We start from the raw sequence: 18,843 nt of genomic DNA on the forward strand, positions 1-18,843 counted from the left end.
CAGGGATACAAAAGCCCAGCTCCTTCCCCTCAATTCCAGACATCTCTGCAGGGCCCTCCCAGCTTCAGAGCTCCCTGGGGGACTGGTGGAGGCCTCCATTTCCACTGCATCGGAGCTCGACTTCTCCCTCTGCTTAGCTCTGCGCCCTCGCAGGGTTTGCTCCTGAGAGCTCTTCCCATAAGACTCCTGCATGCAGGTGGCCAGCTCAGAGTCTGTTTCCCAAGATAGGGCTTACATGTGTGTTAGTGGGAACACATGTGATTGCTTATGAATGTGGGTGTGTGAGCATATGTATGAGGGCTGTTTGAACACATGTGAGCAGGATTGTGTGTGTGCATGAGTGTGCACACATACGGTGAGTGTGCGCCTGCAGCTCTGCAGAGCCTTGTCGGAGATGTTTGGGGCTACAGGAGGTCCAGCTGCCCAGCTCCTGGGCTTCTCCTCTCCTCTCACTAATTGGCCTGTGTGATGCCAAAAGGAGTGACCTTGTCTGCCTTGGTGAGTGGCCATGGAGCCCTGCAGATCTACCCGCTCTCCGTGACCCTCTCTCTTCTGCTGACCTGCCCCTTTATCCGACCACGGACCATCCCCAGCCTTTGAGAAAGTCCCCATGGAAGCCAGAGGCCAAGGCCGGACAGAGAAGAGGAGACACTCTGGGCTCCTACGGTCCAGTCTCCCACTCGGACCAGACTGTGCTCCAACTGGTCTCAGCTTGCTCACCCCAGTGATGGGCAGCTCATTCTGGGCAATCACCCAGAGACAAGCCCACCTATCAGAACCTCCTTCCCCTGAGTGACCCCAAATCGGTTGCCCTGTTACTTCCACCCACTGCTCTTGGCCCCTCCCTGCTCCTCAGGTCAACCCCCAGAGTTGTCCGTGCTCAGCCTTCTCTCCTGTCCCTTGCTTCTTGCCCCAAGTTTCCATCATTCCTCACATGAGGACGCTAGGTTCTACTGCCCCCTTTTGGGTCTCCCTTCTGGACACGCTGGGCCTATAAAGAGTGGGGTCCAGATTGGAAACCCCAGCACTAGGTGTAGTTGAGCGGAGCAGGAAGCAGGGAGGGCCGTCACTCCCACCACCAGAGCTCCCATTAAGTTAGGAGGCCATGTCTGGGCCCACTGTTTCAGTAGCCACGTCACGTTGTTTGTGCTTTAGGGGGCCAAATAAAAATGAGCAGATCATTTCAGGTGGAGTTCTGCCAAGTTGGCCCCATCCACTACCCTGGGGTTGTTTCTTGGGTCATTGATTTTTTTTTTTTTTTTTATCTGAAAGTGCCTGACTTTATATTGATTACTGTTAAATTTTTTTCTTGTTGATTTTGGACCAGCATTCTGCCTGGGAAGAGAGCTTTGGATTATAAATCAGTTGTATCAAAATAACTTGTGCTTTCAAGGTTTGGATGAACACATCTTTCGTGTTTTCATCCAAGTCTCTGGAATAATTGCTGGAAGTTTGAAGCCAGGGCAATGTTTGCACGGTGAGTCCCCTCACCCAATTCATTCCCCTCCACACAAACTCCATGCATGGATGGGGGCTGTTCAACCACCATAACCTGCCCTTCATCCCCTGATCTGCTTATCTAGTCATCCTATGAAAAGGGGGGAAATGTTTAATCAGGAGAAACTTGACATCGATGAACCTAGGCTGGCCCTTGGACTGTGGCTCGTTCTTTGCCAAGTGCTCCAGACTTCTGTCTAGTCAGCCAGTTTCGCTGCTTGGGTCATGATCAGAATCTGCTCTTCCACCTCCCCTGCTTTTAGGCAAGCCAAGGCAGCTTTGCCCCTCTCCAGTCTCCTTGCAATTTTCTCATTCACTCTGATTCTTAGACATCCCACAGGATCTTGAAGTCTTTCCTGTGTAGGAGAGCTGTATAATTTTTCAATCAAAGGGCATAACTTTGAGAGTGTATTCCTTCTCAATCGCTGTGTAACAAATTACCCTAAACCTTAGCTTAAAACAACAAACGCTGATTATCTCAGTTTCTGTGGGTGAGGCATCTGGGAGTGGCTTAGCTGGGATGTTCTTGGATTAGGCTCTCACGAAGTTGCATGCAGGATGTTGTCTAGGCCACGGTCACCTGAAGGTTTCCTGGGCTGGAGAATCCATTTCTAAGATGGCTGGCGTGGTTGTTGGCAGGAGGCCTCAGTTTCTCACTATGTGGGCCTTTCTCTAGGACTGCTTGGCTTTCCTCATGACGTGGCAGCAGGCTTTTACCTGGCTGAGTGATCCAAGAAAGAGCCACAAGGGGCCACAATACATTTTGTGACTTTTAACTGTGGCTCGTGGTCACCCAGTTCCTTCATAGTTTCTCAAATGTCTGGACCATGAGCCACAGTTAGAAGCCATCGTGACCATCTTCACATACACATATATAACTGGAAAGGCCCTCAAAACAGTGTTTAACTTTATCATAAACATTTGTAGGGGAGGAAAAAGCTTTCCTAGGCCCTCCTAGGATCCTGGCTGGGTCTGAAAATTAAGCTGACAAAGACAGATTAACAAGAGAAAAGCATGCATTTATTTAATACAAGTGTTATGTAGCATGGGAGCCTTCATAAGGAAACGAAGACCCAAAGAAAGTTAGAGCTGTGTATGCTTATGAGGTGTGATGAAGGGTGGACAGCTGTGGGACTATGACAGGCTAAGGAGCATGTCACTATAGTAAACTGCGGGACACTTAGCAAGGTCTGTGTGTTCAGGCTCTTCTTGGTGCCCTTTGTCTTGGAGACGAGGACACTCCTTTTCTCCAGGTATATGGAGGGCATCTCTCACAGGAGGGTTTTACAACCTGACCTGCCTCGGGGAAGAAGGTGGTAGGGGTTCAGTGTGGCTTCCCTACTTGGGCCATTTTCTCAAAAATCTATAGCTTAAAATATGCAATATGCCAAGTGCCATATTTTGGGGAAGTGTGTCTTAAACCCCTTCACATTGAAATCTAAAATATTCCATTCAATTTCATCCTATTTTCTTCTGTTCTACTCTATCTTCTTAAAATAGTGCTCGTAGTCAACTAAATTTATTTCACAGTTCAGTAGTGGTTATCGACTCGGTTTGAGAAAAAAGCCACCATCCGAGTGTGCACTCCGCATAGACTCTGGAGCTGCTCCCATTCGCCATCTGTTCTGGAGCTCTCCATGGGTCTGACCCAAGTTTCTTAAGCTACTGTTTTTTATCCTTTAGACCCCACCTCCCTTGACATGCGCACACTCAGTTGTTAGCTCCATGGAGTCACTGAATCATGAAATGTCAGAGTGAAAGATACTCTGGACCAGGAATGACAATACTCCTTAACAGTGCCCATGACAGACATTACTAATCAATCACAGCACTGTCCCATTAAACTCTGTCTACTCAGACCTTCCCAATCCAGCATGCCAGAATCCCATTTTTCGTGTGTGAGGCAAAATTTGTTTTACAAACACTTTATTTGAAGCTAAAAAGCAAACTCTGAATCCCAGAGAAATGAAATGGCTTTTCCAAGGTCACACTGCTGATCGGCGGCCTGGCGGAAATTGGCAGCCTGCTCCCCTACCTGGCCACTGTTCTCTCTGCTGAGCCCAGGGCTTTCTTTGACTTTGCCCATTTATTCACTCTCTTCTTAAACCCCATTCTCCTGACCAGGATCCAGCAATCTCCACCAGCTCATTCCTCACCCCCACCCATAGACCACCAGGTGGCTCATGAGACCCCAGACCTTTCCAGAGAGACCCTCACCTGGTGCCGCCCTGCACAGGGCTACAGCCAAGCTGAACCCAGCTTTGTTTGGGATGCAAATCACATCAGAAAAGAACCTGCTCATCCTCTGGTCCAGCTCGATCCTTATTTCTTGACCACCCATTACCACCATGAGGGCCCAGGCTGGGACCCACGTGTTTTCATGTGACTGCTCATCCTGCTGTGAGCAGTTCTGTGCCACCCACTTCCTGGTCACCCTCTGGTGCCAGCCCAGGCATCAGCCTAGCCATAAAGAAATGACCATGGCCGTGGGGACTCACAGACACACTTTGGCCCATGCTGCCTGGAGGGTGCAGTTACTGGGGGAGCGCCCAGAGATAGCATTGAACACAGAGGAGGGGACCCCTGGTAAGCCAGGTGAGGGTTTTGGAAAATGGAGAGGTTACTCTGCACTACGGGAGCCGCAGAAAGGAAGGCGCAGGGGCACAAGGGAGCTGCGGGTTTAGGGGACTTACAGCCATTTAACATTCTTGGGGAGTCTTGCTGTAAGGTGGGGGGGCGGGTAACCGGCAGTGAGGCTGCTACCCACAGGAGCTCCATCCTAAACATGGGAGAGAGAAAGAGAAAATAAACATATACCAGTGGTGATAGGCACAAAGGAAAAATAAAGCAGGGGAGGGGACAGAGCTGAGCAAAATCTGTTTTATAAACACTTTATTTGAAGCTAAAAAGCAAACTCTATTTTCAGATGGGTGGTCAGGGAAGGCCTCTCTAAGAAGGGGACATTTGAGCAGGGACCTGAGATGTGTAGGAGAGAAGTTATGGAAAACTGGAGGAAGAACATTCTAATCAGAGGGAACAGCCAGCAGAAATGCCTCATGTTTACTATTGGGTTCAAGGCCAGCGTTCACACACTGTGCACTTTCTCATCTGACCTCATCTGGTCCACACGACCACCTGGAAGGAAGGCCACAGACCGATCCACTTTTTCCAGGCAAGCACACCGCAGCCCCAGGGGTTAAGTGGCTGATCCTGAGCCACTGAGTGAGTTTGAGGCGGAGAAGGGCTCAACATCCAAGGCTCCAGACACCCAGTCCAGGGGACTTTTGTGGCTCAGAATGGCCTCCTCTCTCAATTGTGGCCTTGGGCCTAGCAGAGCTCAAACCAGGACAACTTCCCAGGTTTGCCAGGGGGTGGGAATGCTGGCTCTTCCAGGGGAGCTGGGAATGTCCCCTGTGTTTGGTTCTGGCTCCTCCCCAGGCCAAAGTATTGCAGCCAAAACTGCTCTGTTTCACGGGGCCCTCGTTAGAGTTTGGAGGTCAGCGGGACTGAGGAAAGCCAGGCCAAGCAAGAGCTGCTCACGGTGTCCTGAAGCTCTCAGAGTGAGGTCTGCACACAGACCATGGCCTGCCTCTGGGGACCCAGCTGAACCCAAGGGTCCTCTCTGGGGTTGGGTGGGGTGGCACCTGTGGGTAGCATCTCAATTCAACATTGATCAGGTGTGTGGGTCCTCAGTCTGGAGGGTTCACGGTAAAATATTTTTTCTTTCCTTTTCTTGCTTCTTTTAAAATATCAGGACTGGGGTGGGGTGCAGTGAATGCAATTGAGCGATAGTTTCTGGGGACTCAGGATAGCTGCCCCTGTGTATCCTGCCAAGTAAAATACAATTTAAAGCCTTCATTACCCCCCAACATACCAAGTGGTGAGGCAAGGAAGAGGTTAAGAACTTGGGCTCTGACTTCAGAGAAACTTGAGTTCAATTCCATTCTCTCTTAACTGCTTGATCTCGAGCAAGGAAGCCTCAGCTTTTTGCTCTGTGAAAGGGGGAATCGAGCACCTTTCTCGTGGATCATTAGACGGTGCATGCAGAGCCCTTAGCTCAGGGCTTGGCCTGAGTAGCCAGGGCTCAGGGAGCGCCAGGGGTAAGGTATCTGGGTGCACAGGGCCCCCTCTTAGCCCAGCTATCTGAGTGAAGATCAGATGTCAGCCTCCTTCTCTTGATAGAAAGCAAGAACAGTCAGGGAATCCTGCTTCCCCTCTCCGCCAAGGTGAGTCTCCTGTTGGCTCCAGGTGAGAACGATACATAGTTGTTAGTCCGTAAGAGGTCTGTCAGTCAGGCCAGGATGGGCCTGGCTGAGCGAGACTTTCTCCAGGTTGTTGCTGGTGTCGGTGGCACCCCACTCCATCCCTTTCTGGGGCCTATGCCCAGTTCCTCAGTTACTGTATTGTCTGCTAATGGAGCACAGATTGTTCCCTGGGCTGGAGACTCGCCCTTGACCCAGCAGGAGCCAACAGCTGAGAGACATGTGAGTGCAAGAGGCCAGCCCCCGTGAGCGCAAGAGGCCAGCCCCCGTGCCCGTGGTTTAGTTTGCGCTGCGGAATTCCCTGTGGGATTAGGCTGAGCGAGGCTCCAGCTGAGACTTGCCCTGCCAATCCCTCTTCCCTCGCTCCCCTTCTTTCCCAATCAATCGTGCACTAAATCCCGACCTCAGACTCTTCTTCTAGGCAACCAGACTCAAGATACAGGCTCGCCATGATTCTAGTCTCAGAAATGCCCATCATTTCAGAATTTCAGGAAGAGGACTTCCCCTCCCCTGCACGTTACCTATGGACTGGTTCCCATGTCCTCCCCACCTCCCGCTCCCTAGAGGACCCGGCCTCTCCAATCTTCCCCCTCCTCACCACCTTCACCTCTGCTTGATCTACCCCGACCTGCTCCCCACCCAACTCCATAGCCACAACACTCCTTCCCCTCCAAGTAACCCCCAAATGCATGTGGCTGCCATACTTGCCCTCTCCCTGGCTCAGCCCCACTGACTCACCTGCCTGCTAGATGTCTGCACATGGCTGTCTGGCACCTGAAAACACTCTGGCTCTAAAATTGCGCTCACCGCCTCTCCCCAAGCCCAGCTCCTCCTCCTGGCCACCGAATGCTGTAAATTGCACTTCTCTCTTCGCTCTCCAGGCTCAAACTTGGCTGTGTCCTGGTTCTTTCTCTTCCCTGCTCAGCTGCCAACTCTCATGCATCTGTTCCCCTCTCCCTTCTTACAACCAGCCTCTTTCTTTCATCTGCCTTCTGTTTTGAAACAATCTTGGCAGACATTTGCTAAGAACTTACTACAGGCAAGCTACTAAGTTCTTTGTGGTTATGAACTCAATTCCCTGTCATAGTGACCATTGGGTGAATTATTTGTCAACATCATTCCCATTTGATAGATGAGGAAACTGAGGCATAGAAAGGTGAAATAAGTCTCCCCAAGCCTTACAGCTGAAAACGGATTTCCCAGAAACCAACCCTTACTTACAAGTGCAAGAAGTATATTTGGGCAGTGAGTTCAGGGAACCCTGGTTAGGGGACTAAGGAAGTAAGACAGAGAAGGTGAGGCGACCAGTGAGGAGTGTGTTATCAAACAAGTTACCAATATGAGAACTGGAGCTCGGTCCCTCCGGGGAGCTCTGGGAAATGCTTGGGAGCTGGGGTATTGATACCCCGACTCTTTTAGTCCATAGCTGAGAGTTATTCCTGGGGGCATTGAGTCCCTGGCAGGTGGAGTGGGCTCCAGCAGCTGATTTCTCAGCAAAGCAATGCTGGTGCTCAGAGTTGGGAGTCAGGCCAGTGCAATCAAAGGGGCCAGGGCAGGGCACTAATAGAGCCCTCTACAGTGGCAGAGCTGGAACCAAATCCAAGCAGTGAGGGTCAAGGGTCCATGCCTTTAACCATAAGCTCTGCCAGTTCGGACATGGTGGCCTGCCTCTCTCAAGCCCATCTCATGTCTTTCTTCTCATTGAGTTTCCCTATCATTGCAAATTTATTCTCCTGCCTTTCCTTTGAGTTAAATCTTCTACTCAAACCCCTTCAGTGGCCCCATCCCCATTGCCAACTGGGTAAAGCCTCATGTGTTTGTGCCACAGCTGTGGGGCTATGGTTAAGCCCCTTGCCCCAGCTGTCAGACTGTTAGATGCTGAATGGCTGAAACCCCACTGTGCACCTGCTATGTGATCCTGAGCAAGTGACTTGATGGGTCCAGGCCTCAGTTTACTCACCCATGAAATGGGGGGAAATAATAATATTTACACCAAAGAATTTCTGTGGAGATTAAATGAAATTACCCATGTAATGGACTGGCACCTAACATGTTCCCACTAAATGGTAACCATTATATTTGGGCAAGAACCACCCTCTTGGCCAGGCCACACATGCCATGAGAAGGGAAGTGACTCCTAGCCCTCTCTTCGTTCTCCATGACACTTGGCACAGCTTTTCCACCCGGCTGCTCATGGGTCATATTAAAATGTAAATTCTTCTCCCTGTCAGAGCTGACACTCTCCTCTCTAAGCCCTCCCCTTCCTTCATTTCCTTTTTTTTTTAAAAACCGACTCATTTTGCTCCCTAATGTTTATTCCTTATGACATTATATTTATTTCCTTGTTCACTTATTGGCTAACTCCCCTGATGGAATTTAAACTCCCTGGTGACAGAGATTCAGGATGTTTGTTCACTGCTGTATGCCTGGCGCCTAGAACATCACAGTAGGCCCTGGAAAAATATTGGTTGAATGAATGAATGAATGAATGAATGAATGAATGGAGCAAATGCCATAAGCGACCTCTCCAGAGAGCCTGTGTTATTTTCTTCAAGCCAAGGCTGCGGACAGTCAAGTGTTAGATCTGTTTCCTCACTCGTAGGGATCCTGGCTTGAAGGCGCTCAGCCATGGGGGTTTCTCCTTTGGCTCTGGGCCTCCTTCCATGCCTTCTGGGCTCCCTCCAGGCCAATGCAAGGGGGCCTCTGTCTTTGTTTCTGGAGCAAGGCCAGGCTCCTAAGGAGACAACAGGAGAGGAAGATGGACATGCCAATTAGATCAGGCCTCTGAGGACCCAGGCTGAGCCACATCCACAACTGTCACCCCTTCCACATGGCCTTGCTCCCCACTCCAGTTTCTTTCAGCAAATTGGTACTGGAGTCAGAATCCCAAAGGATTTGACCCCCTGGGTGCCACGTGCAGTGATGATTCCATCAGCTACCAAATTAGACCATTGTCCTCCACCCTTGGATGCTGTGGGTGGGGAGAATGGGAATGGGAGAACATGGGCAGAAGTGACTCAGTTTGGGGCCCCCAGCAGGAACAGCAGCTGTTTGAGTGACTCAACAAAGGGCAAGTTGGGAGTGCTGAGGTCTGGCGTGGGCCTGGGTGGAGCTGAGCGAGTGGGAATCAGGGACTGATGATGTCCCTCGTTCCACACAGGACAGCAACCAAGTGGACTCCGGCCTGGAAAAAAAATACAGGGATCACGCATCTGATGGGCCCCATCCACAGCTCCCTGTGTGCCTGTGGCCTGCTCCAAAGCAAACCCAGCTTCATTCAAAGTCATCCAAGATTTTCCCCATCTCCCTCCAGCCTCTTGTCCTGTGGCTCCTCTCAACTCTGCTCCAGCCACGTGGGACCATGTGAATTACCAGAAAGTTCCATCCCCTTCTTTGCTGTAAACCTCTGCCTGAGCCATGCCCTTGGCTTAGAAGGCCCACCACCTCCCCGATTCAGCTGATGCAACTTGGATACAAGCTCCTGCGGACACCCAATGTGAGTTACATGCCCCTCCGCGTGTCACCTGAGCACCTTGGGCCTGCCTTCACTCTTGTGGCCTGATTTAAAATGTAGGTTTTACTATTATTCAGATATGGTAAGGCCAACAGACCAGGCGATGACTACCATTGAAAAAATAGTTTTTTACTCACAGTTGCCAAGAGAAAGGGGCACACCATGCATGGGGGCTACACGGGGAAGCACCAGGGTCAGTCAGGAGGCAGAGGGAGCAGGAGAAAAACACGGGCAGGAGCCTTTATTGTGGTTTCTGTGGGAAGAATGGGCAAAGCAGGGTAAGCGGGCCAGTCTCAATAACTTCAGGGTCTTTGGGGACTAGGGCCTGTCCCTAGTTGCCTGGTACCTGGCCCTGGGGTGATTAGGACAGGTGGATAGCAGCCCAGAGTGAGAGTGCCCCATAGAGGGACAAATGCGGTGTTTGGGGTTTGGTCTCTAGTTGATTGGTTTGCATGTAAGAGGCACGTTCACAGGCAAAGTGTTCACTCTCAAGGAATCAGCCGGCCTGGGAGAAGCAGTCTCTTGGGGGTCAACACCCCAGATGTCAAAGCATCAGCAACACATGGTTAACACACATCCCTTTCCCCATTTGTTAAACTCTCCTGAGGGCAGCAAATAGGCCATGGTTGGGCCCCAGCACTGACCTGACAACTGGGGGAGGTTTTGAAAAATGTTGGATGGATGAAGGGCCACTGTGGACCAGGCATAGCGCCAGGCACTTGGGGACACAGCAGCAGACAGGAAGGCAAGATCCTTCCTTTCAAGGAACTTACTTCCAGTGGGCATGGTGGACCACAAACCAGGAAACCAAGAAATAAACAAGAGAACTTGAGTTACTGGAAAGTGTTGTGAGGGAAATAAAACACAAAAAGGTAACAGTGTCATGGTAGGATAGAGGGGGAGGGGCTCCATTCGAAAGGATAGTTAGGGCAGCCGCCGAGGAGGCCTGAATATTGAGGAGTCAGCCATGCAAAGATTTCAGGGCCGAGTATTCCAGCAGATAAAGGAATGAATGAATGAATGAATGAATGAATGAATGAATGAATGAATGAATGAACGAATCAATCCTTTGGTCTGGAGGTCCCACCTCTTTACTGCTGGCTGTCATGCATGTTGAGGCTTGAGTACTATAGGTGCTGGAGACTCACATACTAACATAACTTCTCCCATTGTCTCCTGTCATTAATCGGAACATTCCACAGGGCAAGTGAGCAGGCACTTGCGGGCCTCAGGGCAGGACACCATTTTAACCAGCTTTGCTCTTTGACCCCTCAGCCCATTCACCCTGGAGCCAGCAATCTCTTTGCCAAATTTGTCCCTGATGAGAATTAAAGTGGCTGATTTATGGCTCCGGTCCATGGTACCTCTCTCAGAGAAGGGTAAAGGGCAGTCTTGCTCTGTTATTGAGATGCTGCCCAGCCATTGGACACTCAGGCCAAACCCAGGCCATGCATGCTCCGGGCTAAGTCCCAGGTGCAGACTTCTGGGCTGCCCAGCACCTTCCAGCAAAGACTCCTTCGACAAAGCCCACCCTCAGGGGAGCAGCAGCAGTGGGCCCCTTTGGGGCTCCTTGTAAAGCTCCAGTCTTTACTGGGAGAGCTAGGCTGTCCAGCCAAGAGCTAGGCTGATCCACTCTTTGAAGTGTTTCCCACACTGGCTTGCAGGGCAGTGTCAGCAACTGTCTGGGCTCCCCACAGGCTGCGGCCTCCCCACGCAGCATCACTCTCAGCCATGTGGTTCTTCGCTCCCTACTGGAAGTCCCCACCTGCCTGGAACCCAGCCTGATTCATCGACAGGACCAGGAAAACGGATTGTGTCAGAAGACAGTGTGTTGGGGGGTTGGGAAGGGCGGGAAGGAACATTTCCTGAGCACTTGCTTTCTGCTCAGAGAAGAGAAACAACTGCTCCAAGGTCAAAAGTGTTGGACTTGAACCCAAATCTTTTTTTGGCTGTTATCCTCTATGGCATGTTGCTATTGCCATCTTATATTCATTCATTCACTCATTCATTCATTCATTGGTCCATTTTTCAATAATTCCACAGGGAGTGGGACAGTACAGATGTCAGAGCCCAGATACCTCTGGTCCAGAGCCTGCTTCTCCACATACTAGCCAAGTGGCCAAGGCCAAAGCTTCCCTCAGTTTCCTTATTAGTAAAAAAGCATAGCGATGCCCAGGCCTGTGAGCATCCTCTGAAGATCAGTGTGGATCCATATGGATCACCTTGGCACACAGTAGGCTCTCAGCCATGTCTGGCACTGGCTTAGGGATGGCAAAGAGCCAGACATGGGTGCCACAAGACTGGCCTTCAAAATGCTCAAAATGCTGTTGAGGGACAGACATGCCACGACTGCTTCTGCTAGTAGGCAAAATGGAATAAGTGCCACATGGAGGCATAAGAAACATGCTGGGACAGTCACATGTAGATGTGGTGAGGGAACTTCCATGGAAGACAAGGCATTTGAGTCCCATCTGTGGGACAGAAAGAGAAGGGACATCCAGGTGGGGAGTACAGCATTGGCCAAGGCTTGGAAACCTACAGGCTATTTGAGGACAGTGGGGACAGAATAGATCAGTGTCACTTAGGCGAGGAAACTGAGGGAGGAATTGGCAGGGTCTGGTCAGGAGGATTAAGACTGGATGCTGATTGGCTTTGGTTGTTACACTAAAGAACCTGAACTTTATTCTCTGGGCAGAGGGGACCCATGAGTGGTTTTCAAGGAAGACTATGACATAATCTGACCAGGGTCTTAGGGGAAACATCCTGGGGGCAGTGTGGAGGGTGAATGAGGGGGGCTGAGACTGGGGACAGAGACCAACCCAGAGGTTCAACCAAAAGATAAAGAACAGACAAATCTGAATAAAAATGAGATCCATTTATTGAGCACTTATTATGTTTCAAGCACAGTCTGTACATTTTCTCATTCACTCCCCAAAAGTGCTTTCAGTTAGCTGCTCTTGTTCCCATTTTACAGGTGAGAACACTGAGGTGTAAGGAGGTAACTTGCTCAAGGTCACATAGCCTGTGAAGTGCAGAGTTAGGATTCAGCTCCTGGTCTGTCTTAATCCAAAGCCCTGAGAGTTCCCAGGCCCTGATCCTGATGCCCACGGAGGAGAAAGCCCAAAGGTGGATGGAGAGATAGGATAACACACTTAGCATATCTTGATGACTTCTTCCTTCCTCAGCACCCCTGAGCTGGGCATCTCTGTTTGCACCTCCAGACCCACATCCTGCCCCTCTGCCTGCCCTGCTCTGTAACCTGGGAGGCTGGCTGCCTGGGCGGCATCTGCAGGCTCTCTGGTCCCTGCCCATTAGCTTCTGGCTGGTTCCATCAATGGGGCAGGAGAGCAGAGGGGAGGGAGGAGAGTGAGCAGGGTACTTACTCCCTCTCTGCCTCCCTTACGTAGGCAGGCTCCCTTTGTACAGCTCTCTCAGGTTCTGGCAGCTGCTCCCTCTCTTGCCCTTTTAAAACTGGGGGTGGTAACAGCACCCCAAATTTTCATAAGGGACAATCTGGGACCTCAGAAGAGAGGGCAGCAGGGATCAGCTTATAGCTCTGGTCCCCGACGTCAGGGGGTTGGATGGGTGTGTGCAAAGAACATGCAGAGGGTGATGCTTAGGGACCAAGCTCGGGGGCCACTGACATTTGTGAGTCCCCAGAGGGCACGGAGCCAACAGGCTGAGGTCAGATGGGGCTGGAGCCTTCTTTTCTCACATCCCGGCTGGAAATTGTTACCCACTAACTCCGTTACCTTTGTCAAAAGGGGTGAAGGACCATGAGAAGAGGTGCCAGTCTCCCGAGAGAACTCTTGCCCGCAGTTCCACCTTACCCCCCCCCCCCCCCGGGTTACCCCGGCCCAGCCTGGCTTTGTGCGCTCAGAAGGCCTTCGAGGGCACATGGAGCTTCCTCGGGGGTTATCAGGGACACTCTGTCTGGGAACAGAGTGACCTTCTTTTCGAAGGGTTGGCTGAGCCCTCTGGAGCTGGCCCCCATGATGGGTGCCTTTCAGGCAATGAAGACCCCATGTGTCCCTGCCTGTGGCCTGTGTCAAGCTCCAGGAAGGCACCGCCAGCCTCGGCAGCCAGCTAGCCACAGGGAGAGCAAGCCCTGCAGCAGGCTGGAGGAGGTGATGTTGCCAATCGCATATGTCTAGGGTCAGAGAAGGGGAGGGAAGGACAGGGCCTGCGAATTGGATATGTATGTTTGAGATACCAAAATCAGTCTTTGAACAAAGGCAGGTCCATTTAGAGCCATATGGCTTGAGAGCTAGAAAGGGCCTTCCAAAACCCACGCTCATTTCACAGACGAGGACACTGAGGTCTGGGGTGGGGGTGGCCTGGCCACCTGCCTTTCCCCGGCCCCTCTCACCCGCCAGCCCCTATGCCCAGGGAGAAGAGTGGCTGCTCCTAATCTGAATTTCTTCCCGCCTTTGTCCCACCATGGAAGCAGCTGGCTGCCCCGCAGCGGGGGCTGCCTGGGTGCGAGACGCCAACCGTTTTCACAGCGTGGAAATTCGATGCGCTTCTCTTCTCAGGGAGAGGTGTTTGTGAGCCGAAGTGCCAGCCGGCTGAGCGTGGCACGGGGCTTGTCGTTCTGTTCCACAGGCTCCAGCTGCATTGGGGGGGCTGGGGGGCGGGACACACAGGGAGGAAGGGCCAGGGACTGGCAGAGCCCTTAGAAGGGGCCTTGGAGAACATTGCAGGTAAACAGCAAAAAAGCCAAGGGGGACAAGGATTTGCCCAGGGATCAGGGCTCACCCGGTCTGCAGCCCCTGTCCCTGGCCTGGGCACTGTGCATTTGAACTCTGGAGGGCAAAGGGGTCCTGCGAGACAGTAGTGGCCAAAATGGGCCTCTCCATACTTGTAAATTCAAGTTGGGGGCCTTCCAGCCTGGTAGATTGGGTTATTATTCAGCAGATATTTATGCCCCTCCTCTTCCCACTGTGCACAGGGTATACCTCTTGCATACCGAAGGTGGGCTTGGCTGAGGGTCTTGCTCTGAGCACGAAATATTAGCAGACATGGCAGAACAGGGGCTTGAAAAGTGCTTCCATGACTTGACCTGCTCCCTTGCACTCTGGTGGTATCTATAAGGAGAGGTTCCCCCGGGAGGCTGTTGCCCTTTGGCTGGGGTCATAGAACATATTTGAACCTGAATGAGCTTGAGCCCAACCCGCAGTCTGTGACAGAGCGCCCAGCTGAGCCCATCCTAGATCAGAAGAACCTGCAGGCCCACACATGTGAGAATAAATGCTTATTGCTAGAAGTCACTGAGTTTGGGGATGGTTTGTTTCACAGCATTATTATGGTGATAGCTGATACACGGGACCAGAGATGGAGCCAGAGAAGGAGCCAAGAGCTGGAACGTGGAAGATGCAGGTTTTCTATGTCCCTTCCCCTGCCACAGCCCTGTGAGAGGGGGGTTGATGGAGATGACGCTGTGGATGCTCTCAGTAAACTCTGAGAGGCCATACAAATGCGGGAGGGCCCCACGTTTCTGTTGATGCTCATTCCCTTTCTGTGAGCCCCCCAATGTTCAGAACTAGAAAGTGGCAGAGCTGAGACTAGAACCAGGTCTCTTGGCTCCATTTTCCAATCTACCAGGCAGCTCAACCCTGAGCCAGCTGAGTGGTGAGACCCATGAGGATGGGAACCACCCTCTCTCCCCTTGTTACGCTGTGTCCTTGCCAGGCCAAGTGAGGCGTCCTGTCAATGTTAAGGTCATGAGGGGTGAGCAGGGAGCCTGCAGTTCCAATGCCCATAGATTTGTATCCAACCTTACGTAAGTCACTTCCCCTCTCTAGGCCGGGACTCCTGCCTCTTTCAAGAGAGGGACACTAGACCTGTCACCTGTGAGGCCCCTCCTCCTCAGGTGAGTTCAGGAATCAGCTCTCACTCGCGGGTTCATTCAGTGGGTCTTTGCTGAGGCCACTCTGGCCAAGGATCATGCCAGGGACCCACAATGCCCAGCCCTGGTCCCCTTCTCCATGAAGTCCCTGATTTAGAAATTTTAAAAATAAACAAGGAGGAAAATAGTTTGGGATATCAGCAAACTTAGGCCAAGAGTTTTCCTCCTGCTCCAAAATTCTTCTTCCTGAACAGTATTTAGAGATCGCCACGTGGGTTTCGGCCTATTCAGCCCTTATCTCCCCAGGAAGGGCAAGCAGACCTAGTATAACTGGCTTCACAGTCATGGTGTGTCTATTTCATTCCCAAGAGATAAGATAATCATCATTAATTATATGGTGAATAGTTGGGAGTGATTGTAGAGGAAAGCAGCTGAAAGAGCTAATTTTTACTTATGGAAAACTCACTCTGAGTCCGACACTGTCCCAAATGTTTTTTTCTGTACATTAACCAAGTGGATCTCCCAATAGTCCTAGAAAATATATAGGTACAGTCTTCATCACTCCCATTTACAGATGGAGAAACTGAGGCATAGGGCATGTACATAACTGGCTGTGAGCATCCCCTGGTACTACAGCTGGCTGAAAAGCAGAAGGGCAGAGGTCTCTGGTCCCAGCCCTTCTAGCTCTGATCTGCTGTGTGGCTTGGGGCAAAAAACTAATCTCTCTGTTTTCTCAACTGAAATATGGAAAAATAGCACCAACCCCATAGGGCTGTTGTGAAGATTAAATGAGTTGATGTGGTGTCATGCCTAGTATGGTTGCTGATGTAGGACAGGGCTCAGGAAATAGGAAAAACTGTCATAAAAAAAAGAGAAAAGGTGACTGGGCAGATACCCTAACCCCAGAACATCCCCAGGACAGCCAGCCAGGACTCTGAGAGCCTCTCTCAGCTCCACTGAAAGTATTTGAGGGAAAAAGAATTCTCCCCCTCCTCACCTCTGCTCAGCACCCCTGGGACCTGTCGCAGGGGTAAGGCTAGGTGAGGGGTGAGTCTCAGACCTGGGAGTCAGCCAGGCCTGGGTCCCCCCTCCTGCTCCACTACCTTATAAGCTCCATGTCCTCGGGCACTCGTTCCCATCTCTAGCCTCGGTTTTCTCATCTGTGCAACGAGGCAGGAACCACCATTTCACAGGTGAGGTAAGGAGGGGGTAAGACCACTTAGCTCATGTTTATTAAGCTCTTGCATGTTCCAGCCACTCTTCTGTGTATATCACAGCCCTCTGCAGAGAAGTTACTATAATTAAACCCATTTTACCGATGCAAAAACTGAGGCTCAGATAGGCTAAGGAAACTGCATAAGGTCACGCAACACCAGAGTGGTAGATGTGAGATGTCAGCCGAGCAGGGCTACAGAGCCCAGGGCCTGTGGTTTTGGTAAATTGCTCCCAGCGGTCCCTCTCCAGCTCTCTGATTTCAAAAGCAGGGAAAAATGGGCAGTGTCCTGACCTCATGGCCAGAGCTAACAGGTCCTGGCTATTTATGAAACATGCCCAAGGAGTCCTGGGGTTCCACAGAGGCTGACACAATTCCCTGCCCGGTTCTACTTGACAGTCATCCCTGGACACTGGCCGTAAGTAGGGGCTGGAGCAGCCAGGCCTTCCTGCCCTGCTTGCTTCCTAGCTTGGAGGTGAACGTGGCCTCCACTTGGCCAGTTCCTTTTCCCCAGAGCACCTTCTTCCTGTTGCTCCAGTTTGCATCCCCTCAGGCCCAGGACAAATCAGTCCCCTCATTCTGCTTGCCGGGGGAACAGGTCACCGCAGGAAACCCTTTTGGCCCCAAGCAGCTCCCTGTCCACATTCCTGCAGCTCCAGGGGAAGGGTGGCCCCACCTAAAGTCATCCATCCTGGCTGGAAGGACTGTCCGGGTCAACTTGTCCCACCTCCCCATTTTCATAGACCAGGAAACGGATATGCAGAGAGGCGCAGGGCTCTGTCCAAATACACTGGAGCTCAAGGTGGGGTCAGGACAAACCATGAAAACAGCCACCACTGAAAAGCCTTAGGACAGGCAAAAAGCTGTGCTGACTGCTGCCTGTCACCTAGGACTCAACCCAGCCCTGCAAGGTGGGTGTCACTGTTCCCATTTCGTAGCAGGGGAAACTGAGGCACAGAGAGGTTAAGCTGCTTACCTAAGGTCACACAGATTTGGCAGTCTAAAGATTTAAGCCAAGGTCTATCCTGACTCCTAATCCAGTGCTCTTTTCTCTTGGTCATACCATCAGTAACTACATATTGAGTCTGTGGGCCAAGGGCCACCCACCAAAATGACTGGATTCTCTCACCACTGCCATCACCCAGAAAACCTGGCCAAAGGTGGGCGGGGCTGTCTCCTTAACCCAGTATCCTGGGGTTCCTCTCCAGGGTTTCATCTTTCACCTTACTTTTTCCCAGAAGTTTCTCAACCATTTCAAGCTGCCTGCGATACACAGAAAAAGGTGCGTCCCACGACCCCAGGCTCCTTCCTGCTTTTTTCTCCCTTGCTCTTCCTGCACTGGGGCCACACTGGTCCCTCACCACCTGCCCACACCCTTCTTGGGTCTCCCCTCCAGACGCTTCCTCTCCCCAGCCGCACCTGTCAGAATCCTGCCTATTTGCAGGTAGACAGAAGTTCAAATCCCTCCTCACCTCATATGAGCTGTGTGACCTTGAGCAAGTCACTTTTGCTTACTGGGCCTCAGTTTCCTCCTTTGCACATGAGGTGATAATAGCAGCTTTGGGGGGTATTTGGAGGATTGGTGAACTATTGTATGTAAAACAGTCCAGCACTGCATTATGGTGACACAAGGGTGGAGGTGATTTCGAATGAGACCAAGGGCAGGATGAGAGACTAAGTGGGGCAGAATCAGGAGGGTGTGGCTTGGATGCTGGAGAGAGAACTCCCGATGGTGACCAGGACCATGTCCAAGTGAGGCCAAGCAGCAGGACACTCCAGCCAGTGGGCAGTAGCTGGTGTCCCAGAGGAGGTGGCCGAGTGCCTCCCTGGGTAGCTGGGGCACCACACCAGGCTAAAGTTTGGGGAAAAGATTCACAAAAGCCTTCTGAGTATTCGTATCCCTACTTCACAGACAAGGAAAGAAAGGCACAGAAAGGCTAGGTAACTTTCCAAAATCACCCACAATGAAAGCAGCAAAACCAGAATTAGAACCCAAGCAGTCTGCTAACCAAATATTCTCCAGGCCAGCTCACCACGGGTCTAAACTGAAGTACTGACACGTCATAATTTGCCTTGCCCTGGACCCCAACTGAGCCAGGATGTGGACAGATTCCCAAGGGAAGCAGAAAAACAGGCCAGTGGTCAGCTATCCCTCTCCTACCCCCAGGCAGCCAAATTCTCCCTCCTTCTGACCCGCCCTGGAGCTACCAGAAAGAGGACTGGCTCCAAAGACAATTTCTAACAATTAAAACTAAACAACAGGAAACAATTAAATGAGAGCAAGAGGGGGCCCTGGGCCCTTGAACTTGCAGGGCTGGGGCTGGCAGCAGGCCCCAGTAGCCTCCACACTCAAGCTCCCTTATTAAAATAAACTGCAGTACAAAGGGCCTTGGGCAGCCTATAAAGTGATTTGGGGCCAAATTGGCACCATCAGCTAGCAATGTGCCACAGGGGGTCCCTGAGCCCTGGCCAGGTTGGTGACACTGGCCATAGTGACCTTTTCTGGCTG

General features: G+C 51.5%; 1 long non-coding RNA gene across 5 annotated transcripts in view; it reads left to right on the plus strand.

Annotated features, from left to right (window-relative positions):
• Positions 1–18,843, plus strand: part of LOC308565711 — a 124,635-nt gene that overhangs the window by 70,972 nt on the left and 34,820 nt on the right. For 3 of the 5 annotated variants that reach the window (XR_014000067.1, XR_014000068.1, XR_014000069.1), the window contains exon 3: positions 8,920–9,255. This is a non-coding gene — a long non-coding RNA (uncharacterized lncRNA). Of the gene's footprint in view, positions 1–8,919; positions 9,256–15,077; positions 15,146–17,572; positions 17,617–18,843 lie in introns of all 5 variants that reach the window. The other 2 variants (XR_014000066.1, XR_014000070.1) reach the window with 2 other exon arrangements.

This window comes from Miniopterus schreibersii (genome assembly GCF_964146895.1).
Source record: "Miniopterus schreibersii genome assembly, chromosome: 12".
Classification (NCBI taxonomy): Eukaryota; Metazoa; Chordata; class Mammalia; order Chiroptera; family Miniopteridae; genus Miniopterus; species Miniopterus schreibersii.